The following is a 25,961-nucleotide window of genomic DNA, read 5'->3' as shown; positions in this document are numbered from 1 at the left end:
AGGCTTAACTGACTGAGCCACCCAGGAGCCCCCTAAACAGAGTTTCTTAACCTGAAATTCATATACCCCAAGGAACCCATAATTAAAATTTAGAGTGTCCACAAATTTAGATGGGGAAAAAATGCATTTTTATTTTCAGTTATTTCCAACTAAACCTCAGCATTAAAAAAATTGTAAATGTAAGCAAGGAGCCATAGAAATAAGAGTGGTTCCTCTAACCTTATCATCAGTAGAAAACATATATTTTCATATCACATTAGAATTGTTGCAAATATCTTGAAATAATTGTTTACAACCATCACTACTCTGAAATTATGGTAGTTATTAGATTGCCATTAGATCTTATTTGATGAAGAAAAATACATACTACTCTAAAATTAAATTAAAAAAACATTTTGATAACTATGCCTCAATAAAATTTGGTTCTTTCAAGATTTTACATATTTTTAATGCATTTAAAAATTATTATGAGAGGAATTCCATAATTACACTAAAATGTGAAAAAGTATGTGGCACAAAATTTAAGAACCTTAGTGTACGGAAGTCTGCTTATTGAGACATAGTAGAGGTATATTGCTCAATTCTGTGAAGAAGAAAAGTGCACAAGTACTTACACAATAAGAGACTCTTGGCCCAGCCCCCACACCTCATTTTCACCTAAGTATTTCTTCTCATTTTCTACACATGTCTGATTTGTTTACTACTCCTTAATGATTGAATGACTCTATTTTCCATCAAGGATAACAGATTTTAATCTCAGATCTCAAGCCCATTATGAACATTAATTAATGCCTGACATCTCTTAATTAAGTAGGTAGAAACTACAATCATTTCATAGATGGGAAAATCGGGTCTAGGCAAGTTTGATGACTCTATCTTAGGCCATCCAAGGAATTGCTGCTAATTTCTAGAATCATTGATTCTTCTTCTCATATGCAAACTGTTTTTTTATTCATCATATACCAATTTGTTGTAGAATCAAACAATGTATTTTGTAAAATATTTCATTGATATAGGTATAGAAATAATCTTAAGGTAGAAACATTTGCTGGTATCAGTAGTCATACTATACCAATACCAATAATTTATTTGTTGGGTTGTTTTTTGAAAACTAATAGATGGGGGCACCTGGGTGGCTCAGTGGGTTAAAGCCTCTGCCTTTGGCTCAGGTCATGATCCCAGGGTTCTTGGATCGAGCCCCACATTGGGCTTTTTGCTCAGCAGGGAGCCTGCTTCCTCCTCTCTGCCTGCTTCTCTGCCTACTTGTGATCTCTGTCTGTCAAATAAATAAAATCTTAAAAAAAAGAAAACTAATAGATGTCCTGGTAGGAAAGAAAAAGTCCCAACCCCAAAAAACTGTTAAGAACTACTATCCATTTTGTAATGAAACAGTTTGTTTTTTCTTCTGTCTAGAAGTTTAGCAGTAAGAGAACCAGAGAAAAACAAAATGAACATCAGTCAACAAAAAGCATTAACTTGGGGCCCCTGGGCATCCAACTCTTGGATTTGGCTCAGGTCAGGATCTCTTGGGTTATGAGATTGAGCCCCGCATTGGGATCTGTGCTCAGCAGGGAGTTTGCTTGAAGTTTCTCTCCCTCTACCCTTCCCCTCACCCCAAATAAGTAAATAAATCATTTTAAAAAATGCATTGACTTAACTTTTGCTCTTAAGACACCACACACTCGGTGAGTAAGGACATTTTTTTTTTGTCTTTTCGTGGTCAATTCTTTTCTTGTGGATTCATGTTGCTTTGATCAATGGTGTTTGCATGTCTGATCTTAATCTAACCTTTTTGTTGTTTGACTAGTCCTTCTGGTTTGACAGGATACTGTAAAAAGTTTGGAGATTCTTTGTGAATTATCTTTTTTTAAGTGATACTTAGTTTTATCTTTTGCTTTCCTAAATTCCTCTTGGCCTGGCAAGGAAGGGAAACAGAAGGACATACAAGCGAAAATGAAGAAGGACACAGGTCAATACATAAATAACTGAGAGAGAAGAGATAGTTTCTCCTTATTAAAAAAAATTCCCTTTTTGTATGTGTAGAGGGAATGAGGTTAAATCTAATATCTTTATTAAAACAAACACCTTAGTGCTAATTATCATAGCCAAAAAACATTGAAGGATGCTAAAATTAGTGGACAAAATTTGAGAAACAGGATATTTGCATGATCTTCAAACTATCTCCCCTAAGACATTTATTAATGACAAGAGAAAGGGAATGATTACATAGAGAAATTTGGCAGATACCAACCACAACATCTCCTGGTATGTACTAAGAAGGGCACAATGCTGTTTCTGTCCTATTCCTGCCCAAAATGCAAAACCTTGATCTAAAGCATCAGACAAACCCAAATTGAGGGATATCTGATAAAATAAGTTCTCCAGGACTCTTCCAGAGTGTCAAAGTCATGAAAGTTAAGGAAAGACCAAGGAACTGTGACAGATTGAATACTGAGTAGACATGACAACTAAATGCACTGTGGATCCTGGATTAGATATGGAGCAGAAAATGGACTATAGTAGAAAAATGGTCACCAGTTTAAAATCTATAGTTTAGTCCCAGTAGTGTACCAGTATTAACTACCTGGTTTTGATCACTATACTATAGTATGCAAAATGTTAACATGGAGGAAGCTGGATGAATAATTTGGTCATTTTCTGTCATTCTGAAATTATTTTATTTTATTTTAAGATTTTATTTATTTATTTATTTGACAGACAGAGACACAGCGAGAGAGGGAACACAAGCAGGGGGAGTGGGAGAGGGAGAAGCAGGTTTCCTGCTGAGCAGGGAGCCCGATGTAGGGCTGGATTCCAGGACCCACTTAATGACTGAGCCACCCAGGTGCCCCTGAAATTATTTTAAATTAAAATTTAAAAAATCAAGAAGTCTTGTGTGGTAGTTTTCTAAATAACTCTCCTTTGGTGATGGGGAAAAAAGAAGATCGTGGTACCCTTGAAATATCTGGGTGTCTCCACAACTTAGTCCTGGGTTAGATAGGCAGTAATGCCTTTTCTGTGCATATACAGTTTGATAACTTTACTTCCTTCATTGCATAGAAGATTATAGCTTTTTCCTCTATGAAGTCCTCTACTTTTTTCTTGAATGGCACTCAAAAAATAGTTATATAAGATGGGAATAATGATTGTTGTCCTGTTTACCGTGCTGAACCTACAGGGTTGTCATAAAGCATAAAAACAGATAAAGGAAATGGAAAGTATTTGCTAAGTTGTAAACATTATATAAATGTAAGATGTTATTTTGATTATTGATGGAAAATTGTCTAAGGTATTCTTATGATTTGTATATACATTGAGTCAGTTTCTCCTCTTGCCTTCCCTGTACTCTAATGATATCCTACTTGTTTATCAGGCTTATGAATTCAAAATTGCCCTTGAAAATGAGAACTGAAGGAGAGGGAGATGGGTATCAGTTACCCATGACTCCAGCTAGCATCTTAAAACATGTTCTTCACTTTTGTACCAGGCTTTTATTTTTTGTTTAAGATTATTTATTTATTTTAAAGAGAATGTGTGTGAGCTGGGGGAAGGGCAGAGGAAGAGAGAGAAAGAGAATCCTCAAGAATCCTCAAGCAACCCCCCAGCTGAGCACAAAGCCGGACATGGGGCTTGATTCCTGGACCCTGAGATCATGACCTGAGCCAAAATCTAGAGCCTGCCGCTTGACTGGGCCACCCAGGTCTACATGTCCCACACTTTTATTCTCTTCTATGACATATGAAATTGTAGACCAAAAAAGAGGAAATTTTAGAGCAGAATTTATTTTTAAAGGTTTTATTTATTTATTTGCCAGAGAGAGAAAGAGAGAGAGCGCGAGTGTACAAGCAGGGGCAGCAGCAGACAGAGGGAGAAGCAGGCTCCTCATGGAGCCAGAATCCTGACAGATGGACTTGATCCCAGGACCCTGGAATCGTGACCTGAGCTTAAGAGATGCTGAACAGATGCTTAACAGATGCTATACAGACTGAGCCATGCAGGTGTCCCTAGAATCTCTCTCTATATGTTTTTTAAGATTTTATTTATTTATTTGACAGAGATCACAAGTAGGCAGAGAGACGGGGAGAGAGAGAGAGGAGGAAGTAGGCACTCTGCTGAGCAGAGAGCCCGATGTGGGGCTCGATCCCAGGATTCTGAGATCATGACCTGAGCTAAAGTCAGAGGTTTAACCCACTGAGCCACCCAGGCGCCCCACTAGAATCTATATTTTAAATATGCATTTCACCCGGTTATTATTGACAGGCAAATTTAGAAGCACTCTTTCTTTATAGATAAATTGAGAGAAAATGACCAAATTTACTTAAAAAATTTATACCCTATCTTTGGTAAATATTGATTTGGGGGATATAGTCTAGAATAGGAAGCAATGATATAAACATTGTGGTATATACTTTATTAGGGGACTAAACAAAGCTGAATCAGGGAGATTACATCAAAATCAACATATTATCTCTCATGTACTAGGATAGACATTATATATATATAAATATTATATATATTATATATATATATATATATATATATATATATATATATATATAAAAGACAAGTGATGATGAGGATGTGGAAAAATTGGAACATTTGTACACTATTGATGGGAGTGTAAAATGGTCCAGCCACTATTGAACGCAGGATGGAGTTCCTCAGAAAAATTAAAAGTATAATCTATTATGACCCAGCAATCACACTTATTTATCCAAAAGAATTAAAAACAGGATCTCCAAGAGATGTTTTCATTCCTGTGTTCTTTGCAGTTATTCTCAGCAGCCAAGAGGTGAAAACAACCTGAATGTCCATTGATGAATGAGTGGGTAAAAAGAATGTAATACACACACACAAACACACACACATATGCAGAGGACTTTTTTTTCAGCTTTAGAAGAGAAGGAAATAGTATGATATCCTGTAATATGGATAAACCTTAAAAAATTATGCTCACTGGGACGCCTGGGTGGCTCAGTTGGTTAAACAGCTGCCTTCGGCTCAGGTCATGATCCCAGCGTCCTGGGATCGAGTCCCACATCAGGCTCCTTGCTCCGCAGGGAGCCTGCTTCTCCGTCTGACTCTGCCTTCCACTCTGTCTGCCTGTGCTTGCTCTCGCTCGCTCTCTGACAAATAAATAAAATCTTGAAAAAAAAAAAAAAATTATGCTCACTGAAGTGACTCAGTCACAGAAGGACAAATACTGCAGTATTCCACTCATATAAGGTATCTAAAGTAATCAAACTCAGAGAAACAGAAAGTGGAATGCTGTTTGCCAGGGGACAAAGAAGGGGAAGTGGGAGTTGCTATTCAATCCTGTATTTTCTATTTCCATTTAAATGATAACAATTAGCCACTTTATTGAACTTGAACTCAGAATAATCTTTGACCTATTCTTCAAGATTTTCCCTTCCTTCCTTCTTTTCTTTCTTCCTTCCTACTTTCCCATAATTATTGCCAGGCATTGTATTAGTCATTGACAGTACTAGTGAGAAAGCTGGCACAGCTCCCATCTCTCATGGAGCTTATAATATAGTGGGGAATACATATAATAAACATAATAAATGAATAAATAATTAACCAAGTAATGTGATAAAAATTTACTGAGATAGAGGGGTTGGAGGAGCCAATTCAGCTAGGCCTCCTGAAACTGAGACCCAAAGGATGAGAAAGTCAATGTCAAATTCTGCTAAAAGGTGAGCATTTATAAACATTAAAGTGTTTCATTCTGTAGCAGTCATTTTTAGGAGATGGAGAGGCAAGTCCACTGACTGAGCCACCCAGACACCCCTCAGTTACACTTCTTTTTAAAACCATTTTTAGTTGTTGCCCTAGAATTTAAAATATAAATTAACAACTAATCCAAGTCCATTTTTAAATAACATTATACTACTGTATGGGTAGTATGAATACCTTATAATAACAAAGTAATCCTAATTCCTTCCTCCCATTCCTCCTATCATTGCTGCCATTCATTTCACATATATAAGCATACATAAGATATATTCATAGGAATACATAATAAAATTCATTGTTACTATTATTATTTTGAATTAACAGTTATCTGCCTAAACATTTAGGAATAAGAATAATGAGAGGCACCTGGGTGGCTCAACTAGTTAAGCAGCCAACCCTTGATAGGTCATGATCTCAAGGTTGTGAGATTGAGCCCTCTGTTGTTGACTCTACCTCAAGCATGGATCTCTACTAAAAAAAAGAAAGAAAGAAAGAATAAGAGAAATGAATTTTTATTTTACCTTCACTTATTTCTTCTTCAGAACTTTTCCTTTCTTTATGTGGATCTGAGATTTTGACCCATATTATTTACCTTCTCTCTAAAAAACTTCTTTTAACATTTCTTGCAAATCAGGTCTACTGACAACATAATATCTTAGTTTTTGTTTGCCTGAGAAAGTGTTTATTTCTCTTTAATATTTGAAGGCTAATTTAACAAGGTATAGAATTCTAGGTTGGTGGTTTTTTCCCCTTTGAACACTTAAATAAATATTTTACTCTAGTCTCTTTTTGCTTGTATGGTTTCCAAGAGGTTGGATATAATTCTTATCTTGGCTCCTTTATAGGTAAGGTGTTTTAATGATCTGGCTTTTTTCAGGATTTTTCTTCTATCTCTGATTTTCTATAATCTGACTATGATAGACTAAGTGTAGTGATTGATTGATTGATTGATTGATTGATTTAATACTGCTTGGTATTCTCTGAGCTCTCTAGATCTGTGGTTTTGGGTCTGACATTAATTTGGGAAAATTAATTTGGGGAAATTCTCGATCATTATTGTTTCAAGTATTTCTTCTGTTCCTTTCTCTTTCTACTCTTTCTGGTACTCCTATTATGTGTATGTTACACCTTTTGTAGTTAGGTCATAGTCCTTGGATATTCTGTTCCTTCCCCTGCCCTACCCCCACCCCACTCCCGCACCCCCATCTTTGTTCTTTTTCAAAGATTCTGTTGATATAGCCTCTGGCTCAAAGATTCTTTTCCTTAGCTATGTCCAGGGTACTAATTAGTCACCAAAGATGTTCTTCATTTCTGTACAGTGATTTTCATCTCTAGCATTTCCTTTGATCCTTACTTATAATTTCCATCTATCTGTTATATTATCCATCTGTTCTTCTTGCATTCTATCTCCTTTATCCATTAGATCCCTTAGTCTATTAGTCATAATTGTTTTACATTCTCAGTCTGATAATTCTAATATTCCATTGTCTGGTTTTGATATTTGCTCTGTCCCTTCAAATATGCTTTTTGCCTTTTACTTTTATGCCTGGTAATTTTTCTTGATATTTGGACATAATGTACTTGATAAAATGAACTGTTATAAATAGGCCTTTAGTGATGTGGTGTTGAGGTGTGGGCAGAGGAAAAACATTCTATAGTCCTGTGATTAAGTCTCAATATTTTGGTGAGATTGTGTTTCTGGACTATGAACTTCTCAAGATTTTCTCAGTTTTTATCAGCCCCCTTAGGTGAGTCAAGACAGCTAGAGTGGGCAGGAGTTGGGTATTTCCCTTCCCATAGGTCAGTTAGGTTCTGCTAATACTCCAACAGACTAAGCTCTGTTCAACTAGTTTCCCCTAAGGGCAGGCTCTGTTTAAAAGAACAGAATGCTCTAGAGTTACTTAAAAATGGTTCTTTTTTCCCTTTCCCTGCCAGAAACACAAGGGGATTTTAATCAGATACTTAGTGTGAGAAACTGGAGATAAATCTCACAATATTTGTTTTTAACTCTCAGAGTTGTCCATTTTGGGCCTCTAGCAATTTGTCAGTTGCAGTTCAGAGATTCTTTCCTGTTCTTTCAATGGTTCCCAGGCAGTTTCTTCTCTTGAGTTTCTGGCCTACTAAGGAGCTGTGCCCTACATTCACCTGTCTCTCTCATCTTGGGGGCAGCAATTTGCTCTGTGTTCTCTCTTCTCTATATAGCCAAAAAGAGTTGTCAGTTTTTCAGTTTGTTGAGCTTTTTATTTGTCATTAAGATGGAGTGGCAACTTCTAAGCTCCTTACATGCAGAATTGGAAATTTGAAGTGAAACCATGTAAATTTTTTAAAAACCAAAAAGATAAGTGTCAACACAAAGCTTTTGGATTTTTTAGCTTATATATATCATTAGTGACTGAGAAATTTTGATAAAGTCTGGCTCATTGAATCCAAATTACTTTATGTTTAAGAGGAAATGAGGTGAGTAAATATAAAATGTCATGTGGGTAACATAAGAAGCTGTGTTATAAAGGGGAAAAAGAAGGTAGCTGGATGAGAATATGAGTCCATAAAAGTTTTAAATTTATTATGTGAGACCAATTAGAAATAAAACTAATAAAAATGTATACGTCTTCTACTGATAAAATTATAGAATTTAATAAAAGATATAAAATATCCAAATAAGTAGCTATATCATGTTCACTGATGTGATAACTTGATGTCATATAAAAGTTTCAATGTTCCCTGAATTAATTTATAAATCCAAACAATCTCAATAATAATGCTAATAGATTTTTTGTATGTGGGCTTTGCAAAATGGATTCCAAAATTCATTAAGACAAGCAAATGTATAAGACTGCCAAAATAATCTCTGAAGAAATTGGGAATTGCCTCATTAGTTTTCAAGACACATTATGAAGCTGTATTGATAGAAACAGTTTGGTACCGGTGTAGAAATAGAAATTGGCCTGAGTGGTAGAGGAATTTTATAAACTTAATCAGGCGGTGATCCTAAATGCTGCTACTTTTATCAATATAGTCTCCTTACTGAAGCAAACATCACAATTTCTGACAAGTGGTATGTAGCTAGTGCACTGGCAAATGTTTTGTTCTCTCTGTATCAATCAAGAAGCAATTTGCTTTTGATGGCTGCATAGTATTCCATTGTGTATATATACCACATCTTTTTTTTTAATTTTTTATTAAAGATTTTATTTTTTTAACAGAGAGATTACAAGTAGGCAGAGAGGGGAGGAAGCAGGCTCCCTGCCGAGCAGAGAGCCCAATGTGGGGCTCGATCCCTGAGCCGAAGGCAGAGGCTTAACCCACTGAGCCACCCAGGTGCCCCACCACATCTTCTTTATCCATTCATCTGTTGATGGACATCTAGGTTCTTTCCATAGTTTGGCTATTGTGGACATTGCTGCTAGAAATCTTGCCATTTGCGACAACGTGGATGGAACTAGAGCGTATCATGCTTAGCGAAATAAGTCAAGCAGAGAAAGACAACTATCATATGATCTCCCTGATATGAGAAAGTGGTGATGCAACATGGGGGCTTAAGTGGGTAGGAGAAGAATAAATGAAACAAGATGGGATTGGGAGGGAGACAAACCATAAGAGACTCTTAATCTCACAAAACAAACTGAGGGTTGCTGGGGGAGGGGGTTTGGGAGAAGAGGGGTGGGGTTATGGACATTGGGGAGGGTATATACTTTGGTGAGTGCTGTGAAGTGTGTAAACCTGGTGATTCACAGACCTGTACCCCTGGGGATAAAAATATATGTTTATAAAAAATAAAAAATTAAAAAAAAAGAAGCAATTTGCTTTCACATGGTCAAATCAACAAAAAATACTCACTTTTTTGCTTTCAGCACTAGCGCTCTCTGTCATAATCCAGACTACAGCATCTATGAAATCTTGCTAAGAGATCTATTGGACAGGATGTAGCAAATTTTTGCACCAGAAGGTAAGAGATAAACCCCATGGAAACTTGGGGGTGGTGGTTCTAGGGCTCTAGAGATTCCAAATGTATTGAGATCTTTCCTTTAAAGTAAAAGTTAAGTTGATCTATCTCCTACCAACTAATGGTAAGAAAGAGATCTAATGCTTTGTGGGCTTCCTTGGGTTCTGGGGCCAGTATGTGCTTCATCTGAATGACTTAATTTGCATATTTACTGAGTTTCACATGGGGCTCAGAGAAAAAGAAGGCTCTGAAACTGGTCTAGAGCACAGTACATGCTCATCTACCAATTAGACCATATGAATCAGCGGGTCTATGGCTTTGAGACCTGTTCAATGAAGCTTCTGGCAAACCTTCTAAGAGAATGACAGTGCATGCACATAGAAGGAAAAACCATGCAGATATCCATTCTCCTTTTGAGAAATGGTACCTTTCTTACTACTAGTACCACTTCGTACTAGCTGGGACTAAATACCTAATCATGCATGGGACACCAAGTGACCAGGCAATCAGAGATGACTATTATGAGCTGGATATTATCTAATCCACAAAGCCCTAAAGCTGAATATGAACAGCAGTACTCCATCATAGTGGTGAGAGACCAAACTCGAAGAAATACGAAATACGTAATTTGCATCAGCTGAGGTTCAGACCCTCATGGCACTTTCTCCTACTGCTCCTTCAACTCACATCTGTGGCGTCTTTGGAAGTTCCCTGAGACCAGATGACTGAGGAAGAAGAAATTCAGGCCCAGTTTACAGATGATTCTTCATGATATAGTACCATAGATGGAAGTGAATTACAGCATAATTATGGCCCAGTTCAGGGGTGGTCTGAACAGAGAGTAAGGAAATGAAATACTTTCACTGAGCAGAGCTTCAGGCTGTATATATGCTTACCCACTGTGCCTGAAAGAAGAGATGGCCAGAAGTGTGGATCACATGAATAGTGTGGCTCATGCTTGGTGGTGGATATTCAACAACTTGTGAAATACAAGATCAGAGGATTGGAGACAAAGATATCTGGGCAAGAAGAATGTAGATGTACCCTTTAGAATGAGGACAGAATAGGAAGGTTTGTCTCATGTGAATTCCTATGTAAAGTCACAAACTGGAGTCTGGCAATTGCTAGCTAGGCATAATGATTGATTATGTGGATAACTCTTAGCTACTATCTTCAGCCACCCAGCGCTTACTTAAGAACTTACAAACAAAGTGGCCTGATAGCAGGGATGGGAATTATACATGGGCTCAACATCATAATCTTTTTTTTTTTTTTAAAGATTTTATTTAGTTGTCAGAGAGAGAGAGGGAGAGCGAGCGAGCACAGGCAGACAGAATGGCAGACGGAGGCAGAGGAAGAAGCAGGCTTCCTGCCGAGCAAGGAGCTCAAAGTGGGTCTCGATCCCAGGACGCTGGGATCATGACCCGAGCCAAAGGCAGCTGCTTAACCAACTGAGCTACTCAGGCGTCCCTCAACATCATAATCTTACTCTCATCAAAGCTCATCTGCGTACCACGATTGCTGAGTGCTTGACTGGCTAATAGCATAGATCATCACCAAACCTCTGAAATGGCAACGTTCCCAGGGAAGAGCAGCTAGAAATTTCATAGCAGGTTGATTACCTTAAATATACCCTTATTTGGGATAAATTTGGTTAAATTTCCAAAAGTTACCTTCCCTACCTGAAATCTCTCTGTCAGCAGCACAATCAATGAACCTAGTAATATTATATTCACTATTGCAGTACAAGAGGATTTCTGAAGGTGTAGCCCATGGAAACTTAGGTATCTCCAAGACTCCTTCCAGAAGACTGTGAGATCAAACCTGTATTTTAGTAGAACAAAGACATAATTTGTCATTTTTTTCATGTTCATTTATACTGATAGTGCAAAAGCAATAGTTGGCAAAACCTTTGGCCCCTTCGCATACATCAGGAAAGGGGCATCAAATAGGACTAAGAGTCTAAGATAATTCACTATGAGGCACTCCCAGAAAAAAATTTTCACAGAATGTACTGAGGAGGTAGTAAAAATAATTCAGTGTATTAAAACTTGACCCTTTAGGTTATGTCTTCTTAATATTCTGTGTGCCAAACAAGAAGTCTTGCATATAGCACTTCTGCTACATATCAAAATACTATGTTTGTCTTGTGTGATTGTATACGTTGCAAGCTGAACTAGTTGCTTTTTCTCATGGAGACACCATTTTCACTTGAAAGAGCTGGTGACAGACATATTGGGGTTATTCAGATTTGCCTATTGGGCAGATATTTTCTCAAAAATGAATGAAGTGAGCTGGTCACTTCAAGGAAAATAATTGGCAGTCCTTTGTTTCCTATGAAAAAACTGAAGCTTCCCACTAAATTAGAATTTTGGAAAACATCCACCCTGTGAGCTTAAAAGCTTTGTAATAAACATTCAAAAAATGCTATCAATGGTGATATTAATGAATGTGATTTTTTAAAATATTGTATAATGAAATGTGTCACTGTTTGGAAGGTCTTAGTTACTTAGTGAACCAACAGTTTCCAAATGATCAAAGCATGAAGTTACAAAATCATGCATGGTAAAAATTTGCTTAAAGTGCAAGATAGACCAATAGTTTTAATATAACACAGTATATTAAATAACAAATTCAAATAAAAGGCAAAAGACAAATTGAGAAAACTATTTCCAATACATATTAACACTGTCAGAAGTAAAAAGTACTTTATACTAATGAGTATAACAGATCATTGATCCATCTCTACTTGTTTGGATATAAAAATGAAGATGTTTTAAAAAATTATTGCTTGCAGGTGTGCTGTGTGGAATTTTCTTTTTCATCCCTTAACACTTTCTTAAACAGATTCCGAAACCTTCTAGCCACTTTGTTATCAAACAGGTCCTAAGTAGTTAAAAACCACATCTTCATATCCCCATCTTTAGTACCACCAGAAGCTGTTTCTCTGGCTAGTGGGAATGACTTCAGGAATGGGTGTAAGGGTTTGAGGAAATACTACGAAAACTGTACAGTGTCCAAATAATCAAAAATGATTATTTTGAATCCTGTTCTGTGCTCTCTGGTGCTGGGTTTTTTGTTTTGATTTGTTTTGTTTTTAAGATTTATTTATTTGTTAGGGAGAGAGAAAGAGCAAGCACAAGCAGAGGGAGAAGCAGTCTCCCCACTTAGCAAGGAACCTGATGTGGGACTTGATCCCAGGACTTGATCCCAGGACCCTGGGATCATGACCCAAGCTGAAGGCAGATGCCTAACTGACTGATTCACCCAAGCATCCCTCCAGTGTCATGTTTTATCTGGGTTGGCAGATAGGGAGTGTGAGGAGGCTGGGAGAAATAAGGTGGTTTTGGCTGCCTCTTTGTAAACCTTGCAAATATGGGAACGGTCTGGTCACAATTTTTGGTGGCATTTTGATGTTTCTCTTTAGCATGTAGGATGCTTTGCATCTCTGAAACTCAACTTTAAACCTGAGCCTAGATTCTAGATAGTAAGCATCTTATTCTAGAAGAAACGTACTGGGGTTCCTGGGTGTTTCAGTCCGTTAAGTGTCTGACTTTTCATCCCAGCTCGGTCCTAATCTCAGGGTTGTGAGATTGAGTCCCACATTGGGCTTTGTGCTGAGCATCGAGTCTGCTTGAAAGTCTCTCTCTCTCTCCCTCTGCCCCTACCTCCCACCCGGCTTGCATTCTCTCTCTAAAGAAAAAAAATAAAGAAAAATGCTAATGCCACAATAGAAACATGACCAAGAACTTAAACAGAAAATTCATAGGAATATAAATGAACAATAACAATTTTTGTCTAATAACAATTTTACATATTATATTATCATTAAAAATTATAATACCAACATGTTTCAAGGTTGTGATGTGATAGTGCTTTTCATACACTGCTGATGAGACTTTAAACCAGAATAGCAGGTCTAAAGAACAATTTAATGATTTGTGTTGAGAATCACAGATGTCTTCACACTCACTGATCTACAAGTTCTTTTTCCAGTAATGTGCACAAGAAAATGATTTTAGATGCTATCAAAGATATATGAGCAAAAATAATCTCCATGAAATTATGAGAGTAAAACTACAACCATTTAATTAGCCATAAAGAGGAAAATTGTTAAAAATGATGTAACTATACGATTGTAATATTATATAACTATATTAGGGTTTTCCAGAGAAACAGAGAAAATTTTATATACACACATATTCCTCATACCTGATGCTCTTTTTCTCTTTGTAAATATATATATTTGTGTAATAAAATCATATATATGAATATAATAAATTCATTATGAATTATGAATAAATTAATATATGAATTTATTATAAGGATTGGCTCATGCAGTTTTGGGGTAAAGAAGTCCCATGATCTGCCATCTGCAAGACAGAGAATGAAGAAAGTTGGTGGTATGATTCAGTATGAAACCAAAGGCCTGACAACTAGGAGCCTGTAGTGTGAGTCCCAGAGTCTGAAGGTCCAAGACCAAGAGCTGGATTCCCAGCTCAAGGAGAGAGAATTAGCCATTTTAGAGCCTTTTTGTTCTATTCAACCCCCGCAAAAGAGTGGATGATACCCACGCACATTGGTGAGGCCTGATCTTCTTTACTCAGCCTACTGAGTCAAATGCTAATCTCTTCCAGAAACACTCTCACAGACATACCCAGAAATAATATCTTACCAGCTATCTAGGCATCCCTTAGCCTGGTCAAGTTAACACATAAAATTAACCATCACAATAACCAAATAAAAATAATAAAATAATATTATTTTATGATATAAAAATAACTCCTTTAAATAATCTCAGAGTACAATATTAAATAAATTAAGTTGGAATTAAAGAATGAGTGCACATTACGATTCTAAGTTTAGGTTTTAAACAGCATATGTGTATAAAAATGGAGGGACAAAGTTTTATGATCGTATATTAAATGAATATTAAGTAAAGTGAAATATAAATTTGAATATATATAAGTGAGTCTAAGTTTGCTTTTTAACAACACAAAAATATAAAAATGATGAGAAGAAAAATAATACATCACTGGGTGTATTATTTATGTAACTAAAGTACATGAAAATCATTCTTTGAATGATATAGTCATTTGTGTTTGCCATATTTCACTGAGTTAGTTAAGTGTATAAACATCATGTCACTAAAAATATTCATTGAGTCCTTTTACATAAATCATTACTATGTAAGAAACACCAAAAGATGAGGCATAGTCACTGTTCAGAGTCTAGTATAAGGAAAAGAACATATACATCCAAGTTAAATACCGATAGAAGTAATGACTTTCTAGTGTTAAGAACACAGGAAATGGTCCAGGAGTTCTACTTCCAAGGAATGATTATTTTTACAAGGGACAGTGGCAATAGATGAAGTAAGATATAGTTAGGCTTCTATAAAACGATATAATTTTTTAAAGAAGAAGAAAGAAATAGAAGCAAAATAAATAATATTAAGAGAAACTTGAAATTGCTTGACAGTTTTAGTAGTTTCCTAGGGCTCTCATAACAAAGTACTAAAAACTGGTGGCTTAAAACAATACAAGTTTATTATCTCACAGTTTTGGAAGCTAAAAATCTGAAATTGTTGTTGTTGGCAGGGCCATACTCTCTCCGAAACCTCGAGGGGAACCCATCCTTGCCTCTTCTTAGCTTCTGGTGGTTTGCCAGCGATCCTTAGTATTCTTTTGCCTGTAGACACATTACTTCAATCTTCCATCTTTATGTGGTGTTCTGCCTGTGTCTTCATATCATCTTCCTTCTGTTCATGTCTGTCTCTGTGTCTAAAGTTCACCCTTTTATAAGGACACCCATCATATTGGGTTGGGCCCATCATAATTTTAAGTTGATTCCTCTGTAAAAACTGTATTTCCAAATAAGATCACATTCTGAGGTAGGTTCAGACTGTGACGTATCTTTTGGGAGGACACAACTGAACTCATACCAGCAGTTTTATGGAATGATTTGGAATTGGCATAGTAAGTTTGTAGAGAGGGGCAGGAATACTAGACTGAGGAAACGAATTTTGTTTTAAGTAGATAATAAAGGGCCCCTGAAAATGTTCAAGACCTCGCTTCCCTGTCAAGCTCCCACTGAAATGACAGGAAACTTTTATTTGTTTATTTGTTTTGTTTTGTTTTATTGGTTTGTTTGTTTTGGTCATGAAACCATAGCATCACTCTTCAGTAAGTAAGATAGGAAGGATACATGGAAGGTGGATAGCAAATGATGTCAGATGAACAACAACAACAAAGAAACCAGAAGGAACAGCAACCTGGGATGGTGGAGGGAAGCTATTCTCCCTAAGAGAGTTCTGGACAAGCTCTTCACTGAATCCATGCAAAACAAAACAAAACAAAACATGTGGGACATGGAAAAATCTGAAATGTCTTATGTATAAAAGTTGCCAAAATTTCTATGAACTGGAAAGTCTATTCAAAATTTGCACTGTTGACACTGTTCAGTGACTAACTGTGGTGAGTCATCGCATAAAATCTATAATGAGTTTAATTTTCACAGACCACATGTTGAGTAATTGTTCTTGATATATGTATGGCTTTATTGTGACATCATTCTCATTTAAAAACAACTTTATTTCTGGAAAACTTCACTGTAAAAATCATTTATCTATGTCCATTTTGCATTAAATGAGTGCAAAAGTCCCTCATGAAAATATTAAAATCTTTGTTAGAGACTCTATCACTGCAAATCCAACTTAACGTTCTCAAAGTTTGAATTCCGGCTGCAAGCTCACACTTGAGAGGGCAAGGTACAGAGTTGAGTTTTTATAGTCTTAACAGTTCTCCCACAGGAGACGTAAACAGTCAGGATTCCAACTTTCTACACTTATCTCTGAAGCAGATAGCGTAAGTTGACTTTCAAGGGTCAACTTATAACTAAAACTAGCTTAAATGTAATATTGGATACATTTTTATTTATTGGAAAAAATCCCTCCTTCCCTTTTGGTCTCAAGAACTTCAGATTATTCATTAGAAATATCACAAAATTTGGAGGGGAACAGGCATTGAGGAAAATATTCAATTTGTAGTCAATTGCTGAGATCTTATACAAACAGAAAACTGTTATGTATGTCCTTACTCTTTGCCTTGGGATTTATTTCTCTGTAGTAACTTAATTTCAGGAAAGGAAGACTTACTCAGATGCATATTTATTTGGCAGTCTGTCAGTAGCGGAAAGAAGGAAAATCTGTTTGAGTAATTAATTGTTGTGACTCATATTTGCTTTCAGGTTTTAATTGAATCTGAATTTAGCTGTCCTCCCTTCCCCTCCTCATTCCTCCCTTCAACTGAAAGCTTGAGCATTGGGGTGCCTGGGTGGCACAGTTGGTTAAGTGTCCAGTTCTTGGTTTTGACTCAGGTTGTGATCTCACAGTCCTGAGATCGAGCCCCGTGCTGGGCTCCATGCTCAGTGGGGAGTCTGCTTGAGTTTCTCCCTCCTTCTCCTTCTGCCCTTCCCCCTATGCTGTCCTCTGCTCTCTAAAATAAATGAATACTTTTTTTTTTTTTCAAAGAAAGCTTGAAGAGAGTAAAATATAATTCTGTTTTATTCTAGATCATTTCAAAGTCATGAAGAGAATGGATTCAATGACAGATCAGCATTGAAGAGATTAATATATGGCAAAAATCTCAAGATAGTGGGCCTCAGGTCCAGGCTAGATGTATTTCCAGAAATAATTCTATAGTAAAAGGGCCCAGCGGACAGCTGAGGATTCTTGATAGTCTGCTTCATATATGACAATTTAAATATTCTCTAGATTGGCCTAATTGATCTAGGACCTGATCTGTTATTTGGATACAATCTAAAGAAGAACTAATCTACTTGTAAATTTCAGAATTTACAGAAATTTCCTCCCTAGGCAGCAGCCTAAGCTATTGAGAAAATCAAAGCCAAAGAGATGTGTTTTTTCCCCCCACTGTGAATTAAAAAGGGAAGAATTATGCATTTCCTTTCCCCAAACAGGAGAGGAGTAGCCAGCAACTTATTTTTCAAGACCTGAGTTAGGACTTCGCTTCCTGCCCATATTTTGTCAGGAAGAGAGTAAGGTGAATCATGGTAAAAGTTCTCCACGTCCATAATTACCACGAAGGGAGAGGGTTGCTGGTCTTTAGAGGACATCACAGATTTAGACAATGACAGAATGCAAAGTAGAGTACTTTCCCAAGTTATATGGGTGGCATCAACCTACCTCAGGGGTTGAACTTGAAGAATATATACACCTCAGGGAGGACTTTCTCACTTGCCTCCCAGTGATAACTAATACCTGCTGATTTTATTTCCTGTTCAAGTAGGGGCATGACCACAAAGTTAATTTGGTTTAGGAAAATAAAGCAATGTGATTCTTCCCACACCTGGATATGTAGAAGACATTTGCCTCCCAGAAGTCCAGGAAGGTTGTCCTAAGATTAGATCCCCATCTAGAGCTGCCCCCCAAATTTTCAAAGTTATTCTGGGATGTTCATGCTAGAGGCATTAAGTGAAGTCAATGCTGGATTAAGTTTGTGCAAATAATCTGATGATAAAATTCTAGGAGGATGGGTGATCACTCAGGAGAGCCTAAAATTTGCTGTCATGAACTATATTAATACACCTTTCTTCTATGTTCACCTACCATTCTCTTTTATCTACTGCATTTATTTTGTTACTTTGTTTTCTTTTTTATTATTAATCTTTCTCTATTCTGGTTGAAAAGTCAAGTATCTAAAGCCAGAAAAGTAATATAAAATAGTGAGTGGGCTGTGTTGAAAGATGATAAAGGGTAATTGGCTCTTGAATTCAGTGTTAGGGAAGAATATGGACTTGCGTGTTTGGAGTGGGGGGCACAATATTGAGTACACATGTCCTGTGTAAGGAGACTAGTCACCAGTCAGTTGTTAACCATCTGGGAATTGTCAGATTTCAGAATTTTTAAAGATTTCAGAATTTTTAAAAGAGAAATTGGAAATCCTGCTTTTCTTTCATGAAATAACCTGCATTTAAAAATGCTGGATATCCAACAAAGACTCTATACTCCACCTAGAGATTGTCCAAAGTCAAATGATGTCAAATAGGGGGGCACCTGGGTGGCTCAGTGGGTTAAGCCTCTGGCTTCGGCTCAGGTCATGGTCTCAGAGTCCTGGGATCAAGCCCTGCATCGGGCTCTCTGCTCAGCACGGAGCCTGCTTCCCTTCCTGTCTCTCTCTGCCTGCCTCTCTGCCTACTTGTGATCTCTGTCTGTCAAATAAATAAAAATAAAATCTTTTAAAAAAATGATGTCAAATAAGGAAATAGATGCTCTCATATACTTCTGGGGAAAACAGGAGTTGAAACTACCACTATGTACAACATTTTAGCAGTGCTTGTCAAAATTAAATATATGCAAATGCACCACATATCTTTGAGTCAGCAATTCTACTTTTTTTTAAAAATTTTATTTATTTTTATTTTTTTTAAGATTTTTATTTATTTATTTGACAGGCAGAGATCACAAGTAGGCAGAGAGGTAGGCAGATAGAGACAGAGGTGGAAGCAGGCTCCCCGCTGAGCAGAGACACTGATGTGGGGCTCGATCCCAGCACCCTGGGATCATGACCTGAGCTGAAGGCAGAGGCTTTAACCCACTGAGCCACCCAGGTGCCCCTTCTATTTTTATTTTTTAATTTTTATTTCATTTTTATATTTTTATTTTTATTTATTCATTTAAGAGAGAGGGAGAGGGAGAAAGTGTGCATGCATGGGTGCATGCAAGAGCTTGGGGAGGGACAGAGAAGGAGGGAGAGGCAGAGAATCTCAAGCAGACTCCAATACAGAGCCTGAGAGGGCCATCAATCCCCTGATTCTGAATCATCACCTCAGCCAAAACCAAGGGCCTGAAACTCAACCCCCTGAGCCAACAAGGTGCCCCTTAGCAATTCTACTTTTAGAAATTTGCCTTACAAACATACTTGGACACTTGCAAAATGATAGGTGTGTAAGGATACTCACTGCAACACTTTTCTAATAGTAAAATATGGGAAACATCCTCAGTGTCCATCAAAAGATATCTGAAATAACTTATGGTACATGAATACAATGGAATGTTATGTAGCCATTTGGATGAATAAGGCAGCCCATAAGTACCGACATCATATGCATTCTTAGAAAGGAAAGATGTAAAATAGTTTATATGCTGAATGCCACCATTTGTGTTTGTATTTTTTTTAAATAACATGCATATATGTTATTAAAAGATTTTATTTATTTATTTGACAGAGAGAGACACAGCAAGGAAGGGAACACAAGCAGGGAGAGTGGAAGAGGAGGAAGCAGGCTTCCCGCTGAGCAGGGAGCCCAATGCTGGGTTCATTTCCAGGACCCTGGGATCATGACCTGAGCCGAAAGCAGAAGCTTAATGACTGAGCCACCCAGGTGCCCCAATAACATGTATATTCTTGAACTCGAAGAATATATACAGCATATACTGCACATGCTTATATGATATATACAATACATATGTTCGTATTATATATATTTAAAGAGTATCTGTGGGAGAATATGAAAAAAACTGAAAATGAGGCTTGTCTCAGTGATGGGGGAGGTGGTGGTTGGGAACAGAGAGAGCTGGAAAAGTTACTTACTTTTCACTGTACATCCTCTGTTACTTTTTGAAATTAGTTTCATGTGCATATATCCTTTATCCTTTGAAAACAAATAATGGAAAAATTTAAAAAACTGGTGAGCAGGCCAGAATTGGGTGGCCCACTGATTTGCAACCTGTCCTTGGCCTTCAGGTCTTCAAGCTTGCCATCTCTGCTCCCGCCTGAGCTCTTTGAGGCATTTGCCTTTTCCTTCCTGTGCCACGGTTTAGCACAGCGCCTTCCTCAAAGTGATCGCTCTGTCAACATTCTTACGTGAGTAGATCTTTGTCACCTGATGTTTCACTTTTCTTGCTTCATTATCTTTTTTTTCTGTTTCCGTCCACCACAGCCCCAAACCAGTCTCCCCGCCTCCCGCCCCCCCCCCCCCCCCGGGATCTCTCGTTCTTATTTATCCACTCTCTTCCTGCTACCAGCCAGGGTAAGAATGTGCGGGAGCCAAATGGCGGCCTCAGCCTTAGTGTCTGACAGGGAGGTGTGAATTCAGATGCCGACTAGCATATGTAGGTGGCATAAATGTTTCCTACCTTCTGAACCTGCTTTCCCTTCTGAAAACTACAGACAAGAACGGCTACTTGACAGGTTTACTAAGAGACTTTTAAAAAGTAATCTACCAAAGGTGCATTTAAAAAAGTGTCCTGGGGGGCACCTGGGTGGTTTAGTGGGTTAAAACAACTGTCTTCAGCTCAGGTCAGGATCTCAGGGTCCTGGGATCGAGCCCCACATCAGGCTTTCTGCTTCAGGGGGAGCCTGCTTCCTCCTCTCTCTCTGTCTGCCTCTCTGCCTACTTGTGATCTCTCTCTCTCTCTCTGTCAAAAATAAATAAATAAATAAATAAATAAATAAATAAAATAAAAGAGATAAAAAAGTGTCCTGGGGTGCCTGGGCGGCTCAGTGGGTTAAGCCTCTGCCAGGTCCCAGGGTCCTGGGATCGAGCCCCACATCGGGTGCTCTGCTCAGCAGGGAGCCTGCTTCCCACCCCCACCCCCACCTGCCTCTCTGCCTACTTGTGATCTCTGTCAAATAAATAAATAAATAAATCTTAAAAAAAAAAAAAACCTCTGGAAAAAAAAAATTGATGTCCAGATTCTTTCATTACAATAGAGTGTAAATATTAATAATAGTGCAAAAACCATTTTAATTTTAGTGGAAATCAAACCATGAAGCCAAAAGAATAAAGTTCAAATGAATAGCTTTTAAGCATTAACTAAAAGAGAGAGTGTGTTTGTTGTGTGGGAGAGAGGCTGAGTTAAGAGTTTGGAAAGAGAAGTAGTATTTCCAGGGAGTCCCCTTGTGCCTTCTGGCTCTCCTGGGAAAGGCATAAAAGCTGTGGCACTATGGGACTACTTAAGTTAAATATTGTTAATTAAGGCCATGCATCCCCAGGGGAAAAAAACAATATGGACACAAAACTACCTCTAGAGAATTTCTGAAATACACTGAGGATTTCAGAACCAGTCCTGAGTGAGGATAGAATCTGAGAATCCCAGATTTTGAGATATCTCCCGTGCCTGCCAGTTGCTATCATTTTCATATAGGTAGAGGATATGTATTTATTTAGCATTTTTTAAAATTAACATAGAGTCTATTATTTGTTTCAGGGGTACAGTCTGTGATTCATGAATCTTACACAATTCACAGTGCTCACCATAGCACATACCCTCCCCGGTGTCCATCACCCAGCCACCCCATCCCTCCCACCCCCCCATCACTCCAGGAAACCTCAGTTTGTTTCCTGAGATTAAGAGTCTCTTATGGTTTGTCTCCCTCTCTGGTTTCGTCTTGTTTCATTTTTCCCTCCCTTCCCTTATGATCCTCTGTCTTGTTTCTCAAATTAGGTAGAAGATATTTAAACACTATCTTTTCATTATAGGTAAAGCTACATTTAAGCCTTGAGGGAAACAGAACATTCCAGAAGATCCAGAGATGGCTTAACCTGAGTAGAGGGAGATCTTACTAAAATATATTGAGTTGGTGGAGAGAATGTAAGAGAGGGAAGAATTTGTGAGGATTAAAAAAATGACTTATTTTAACATAAGTTGGCAGTCAAAGGCTATAGAGCTAAAATCATTCTAACAAGTTTGCATTTTAGTGACTTCAGAATGAGAGGCCCAGAATACCCATCGTAAATTGTTGTGCCCTGCAAATGATTCTTCACCCATATATCACAGAGTTGGAGCAGGGTTCTAACAATGCCTTTCAAGTTGATGATTTTAGAGTACATCATTATCTTCCAAGATAATTAGAACACTTTTCAAGCATCACTGAGTATACGACTTTGTACCACTTGGGAAAAAGTCAGTAGTCCTGAGATTTCCGGTTTTCCAGGTATGAAATGAGAGGATTGGACTGCTAATTCCCGGCAGCTGAATTCTCGCTTCCGGTCTACTGAGTATTTTGTAGAGAAAGACCTTAACCCTGGAGAATAGAAGAAATGTGCCTAAATTTGCTTAGAAAGTGCTGACAGAGCGAGGAGTTTCACCGCATTTCCGGTCTCAAAAACAAGTTCTCACTTTAGTCTTCAATAAAGTAAAACAGGGATCAGAAACTGTTACTGTTTGTTCAAAAGCAGAAGCTACAATCATTTCAAAGAAAGGGAGAGCAAGCTTGAAACTGAAACTCTACTTCAACCTATCTGCAGCGCTGGGGGAGTATATCCGTCAGGGGTTTCTGCTCCCTTATTGCAAGAGAAATTATTAACCACAGAGGTGTCTTTCACTGAAGTCCTCAATCAGGACATATATGACTGTTTTCAGTAGTAACCAAGACATCTTATGGGTATCCCAAAATAGTTTTTTTGTGGCTTTATGAAAAGTCTTGCTTCTTTCCCTTTCTACAGCGTGTGTACTCATCGATCTCACTTCTGAGAGCTTTAGTCTGAATGGGTAATTAGAATAATTTCCACCATTAACCAAAATGCTCGTGAAATAACCCAAACCCCAGTGCAGAGAAGAGAACTACACCGTATGCAGATGCTTACTTCTTCTTTTTTTTTTTTTTTTCCCAAAACGATTCCAAATCTTGGCATCCAGAATCAGATTGAAGGAAGTGGTTAGCCCCCAGACAAGCATTTATCGGGGGTTCCATTCATTCTTCATGACTGTGATAGGCCCCTCAAAATTTTAATATATTTTGAAGTTTCAGAGGCAATCCAAAAAAAAAAAAAAAAGGAAAAACAGGGAGAATTGTCACGGTGTCATGCATGTCAAGAGTTTATGTGAGGAGGTCTTACAGAGGAGGCTAAAAATGCCGAGAGGCTAATACGTAAAGGACTTGATAACTCCCTCAGCCATTTTTGCCTAAAGTGCTTTTTGTATTTCTAAGTGATCTTCTCCTTCATCAAGGCTCACTTCAAATAATATTTCCTGTCAGAAACTCTCTTAGATCTGTCCCCAAACCTCACATTTACTGGATTTCTTTCTTGTGCTCTGTAGACATTTCTTAATGCATCATATTATCAGTTTTTATTTTTGTAGCTTTATCCCGTGATAGACTCGGAGTTCCTCAAGAATAGAAGACATTTAACTTTGCAGCTCTTGCAGTATGTACATTAGTTGGTAATTAGCTAATAAAAATCTATTGAAAGGAAAAAATTGGGGAAAAGGGATTTAGTAGCAGAAAATGACCTAAAATGCTCTCTCCTTTCATTTTAGCCCACACATGCCTCCATTTCTCTGGATATGTCTGTCACTGCTTAGATGATGCATGATCAGATACCCCATCTATTAAGCCATCTTTTAAATGTCAAACTTCCATTTTTAACACGGCTACACAATTGTGTTATTTTAAGCTTTTCAAACCTCTTTTGCATGTTACCTTATTTAGTCCTTGCAACAATTCTACAAGGTTCCAGATGAGAAAACTCAAACTTAAGCATTGATGACTTGGATTAGAACTCAGATCTATTGAGCCCTCCGTATATTCCATTTGATCCAGAGCAGAGCATAATTATTTAAAAAAAAAATTATAATAGTTTGAAATTTAAGAAAAATTTCAAGAATAGTGCAAAGAACACCTGTATACTTCACTCACATTCATTTAATGTCATTTAGCCACTTTTGATGTCTCTCTCTTATCTATTTATCCATATCTCTACCTACCTGATTTACTCTTTCTTTTTTTATGATGTTATTTATTTAGAGAGATAGAGAGAGAGAGCACAAGTGGGAGGGGCAGAGAATCTCAAGCAGACTCCATGCTGAGCACAGAGCCCAATGTGGGGCTTGATCCCAGCACCCTAAGATCATGACCTGAGTCAAAATCAAGAATCGGGCATTTAATCAACTGCACCACCCAGATACCCTACTATCCACCTTATTTCCTAAACCACTTGAAAATAAGTTGCAAACATCATTATCTTTTACCCCCAAATATGTCAGTGTATATTTTTAAGAATTTTTAAGAATATTCACTTACATACCATAGTAAAATTATCCAAACTAGGGAGCTTAGCGTTGATATAATAGTTTAATCAACAGACTTATTAAAAGTTTGTAAATTTTTATAGTTTTTTTAAATAACTTTTTTCTCTTTTAAGATTAAACATGATCACACATTGTATTTAATATTTTAAAATCTTTTTGTCTTCCTCACTGTATTTCAAATTTAAGTTTCAAATTTAAGAGTTTAGGGCATTTATTTTGTAAAATGTACCTTAATTTCAGTTTGTCTGATGTTTCCTCATGATTAGATGTAGGTGACACATGTTGGCAGAATCCTACATAAGAGTAACAGTGTTTCCTTCTCAGTGTATCACACCAGGAGGTGTGTGATGTCATCTAGTCCCATTGTTGGTGGAGTCTGCCAGGTTCCCTTCTCTATAAAGTTTTCTTTATAAAGTTGTTATTTTTTTTTCCATTTCTACTTCTGCCCAGGCTTTAAAAATTTTTTTAAATTCCTAGTAGGGTTAATTGCTGTAGAGGCAACTGGGGTGCCCCAACTCATAGTCTTATCGCAGCCATCACTGAGGCAGTCATCCTCAGCTAGGTGGAAACTGACATCAATCTCCTCAGCTCTCCACTGGAGTCCCATTGCTACTCTCTACCCAGCAGCAGGGATGCCTGTGGCAAATAACATACCTCCTTCACATGTTACACAGAGAGAATTAATGCATATTGGTGCTACTTGTGACCTAGGAAGTTAGACCCTGATGGATAAATGACACCCTCTTCTATCCGTTGGATTTGCAGTTCAGAGGCTCATTCTACATGGCTCCTTAGAGGGTCCCAGTGGTTCATGCCCTGGTTGCCTGGGGTCATGTCCAGCTTGAGAACGTCTCATGCACTGTTTTCCTGTTTTCTGCTTTGTTCTCCTCAGTCTTTCCATCTCTGATCCCTGAGCTCATTTCTCAAATAATCCCTTGCATATAAGTCCTTGTCTCATATTCTTTTCTCTTTCTGAAGGGACCGAGACTAAAATGGTCATGCCCACAGGTTACTATAGTCCGTGGACTAAAGGGGTTATAAGTTAGAATACAGTGATACAAATAGAATTATGCCTCCTTCTTAGGTACTGTCATATCCACAACTTCCTTGCTTTCCCCAAAACAAAGCACACCCTCTTCCACATTAATGCCACTCTGTTTAGGATCTGATTATGCCATTGACATTTCTCTCCAGGCCAATGTTTCTCCCCTGCCCACTTCCCTGACC

The 25,961-nt window shown here is 37.6% G+C and overlaps 1 long non-coding RNA gene across 1 annotated transcript in view; it reads left to right on the top strand.

Annotated features, from left to right (window-relative positions):
• The window catches only part of LOC309861187, a 71,454-nt gene that overhangs the window by 20,455 nt on the left and 25,038 nt on the right, over positions 1–25,961 (top strand). The window contains exons 2-4 of the long non-coding RNA XR_014309810.1: positions 9,588–9,682; positions 19,928–20,083; positions 20,446–20,565. This is a non-coding gene — a long non-coding RNA (uncharacterized lncRNA). The remainder of the gene's footprint in view (positions 1–9,587; positions 9,683–19,927; positions 20,084–20,445; positions 20,566–25,961) is intronic.

This window comes from Mustela nivalis (genome assembly GCF_964662115.1).
Source record: "Mustela nivalis genome assembly, chromosome: 3".
In the NCBI taxonomy this organism is placed as follows: domain Eukaryota; kingdom Metazoa; phylum Chordata; class Mammalia; order Carnivora; family Mustelidae; genus Mustela; species Mustela nivalis.
This window is presented reverse-complemented; position numbering and strand designations above follow the sequence as displayed.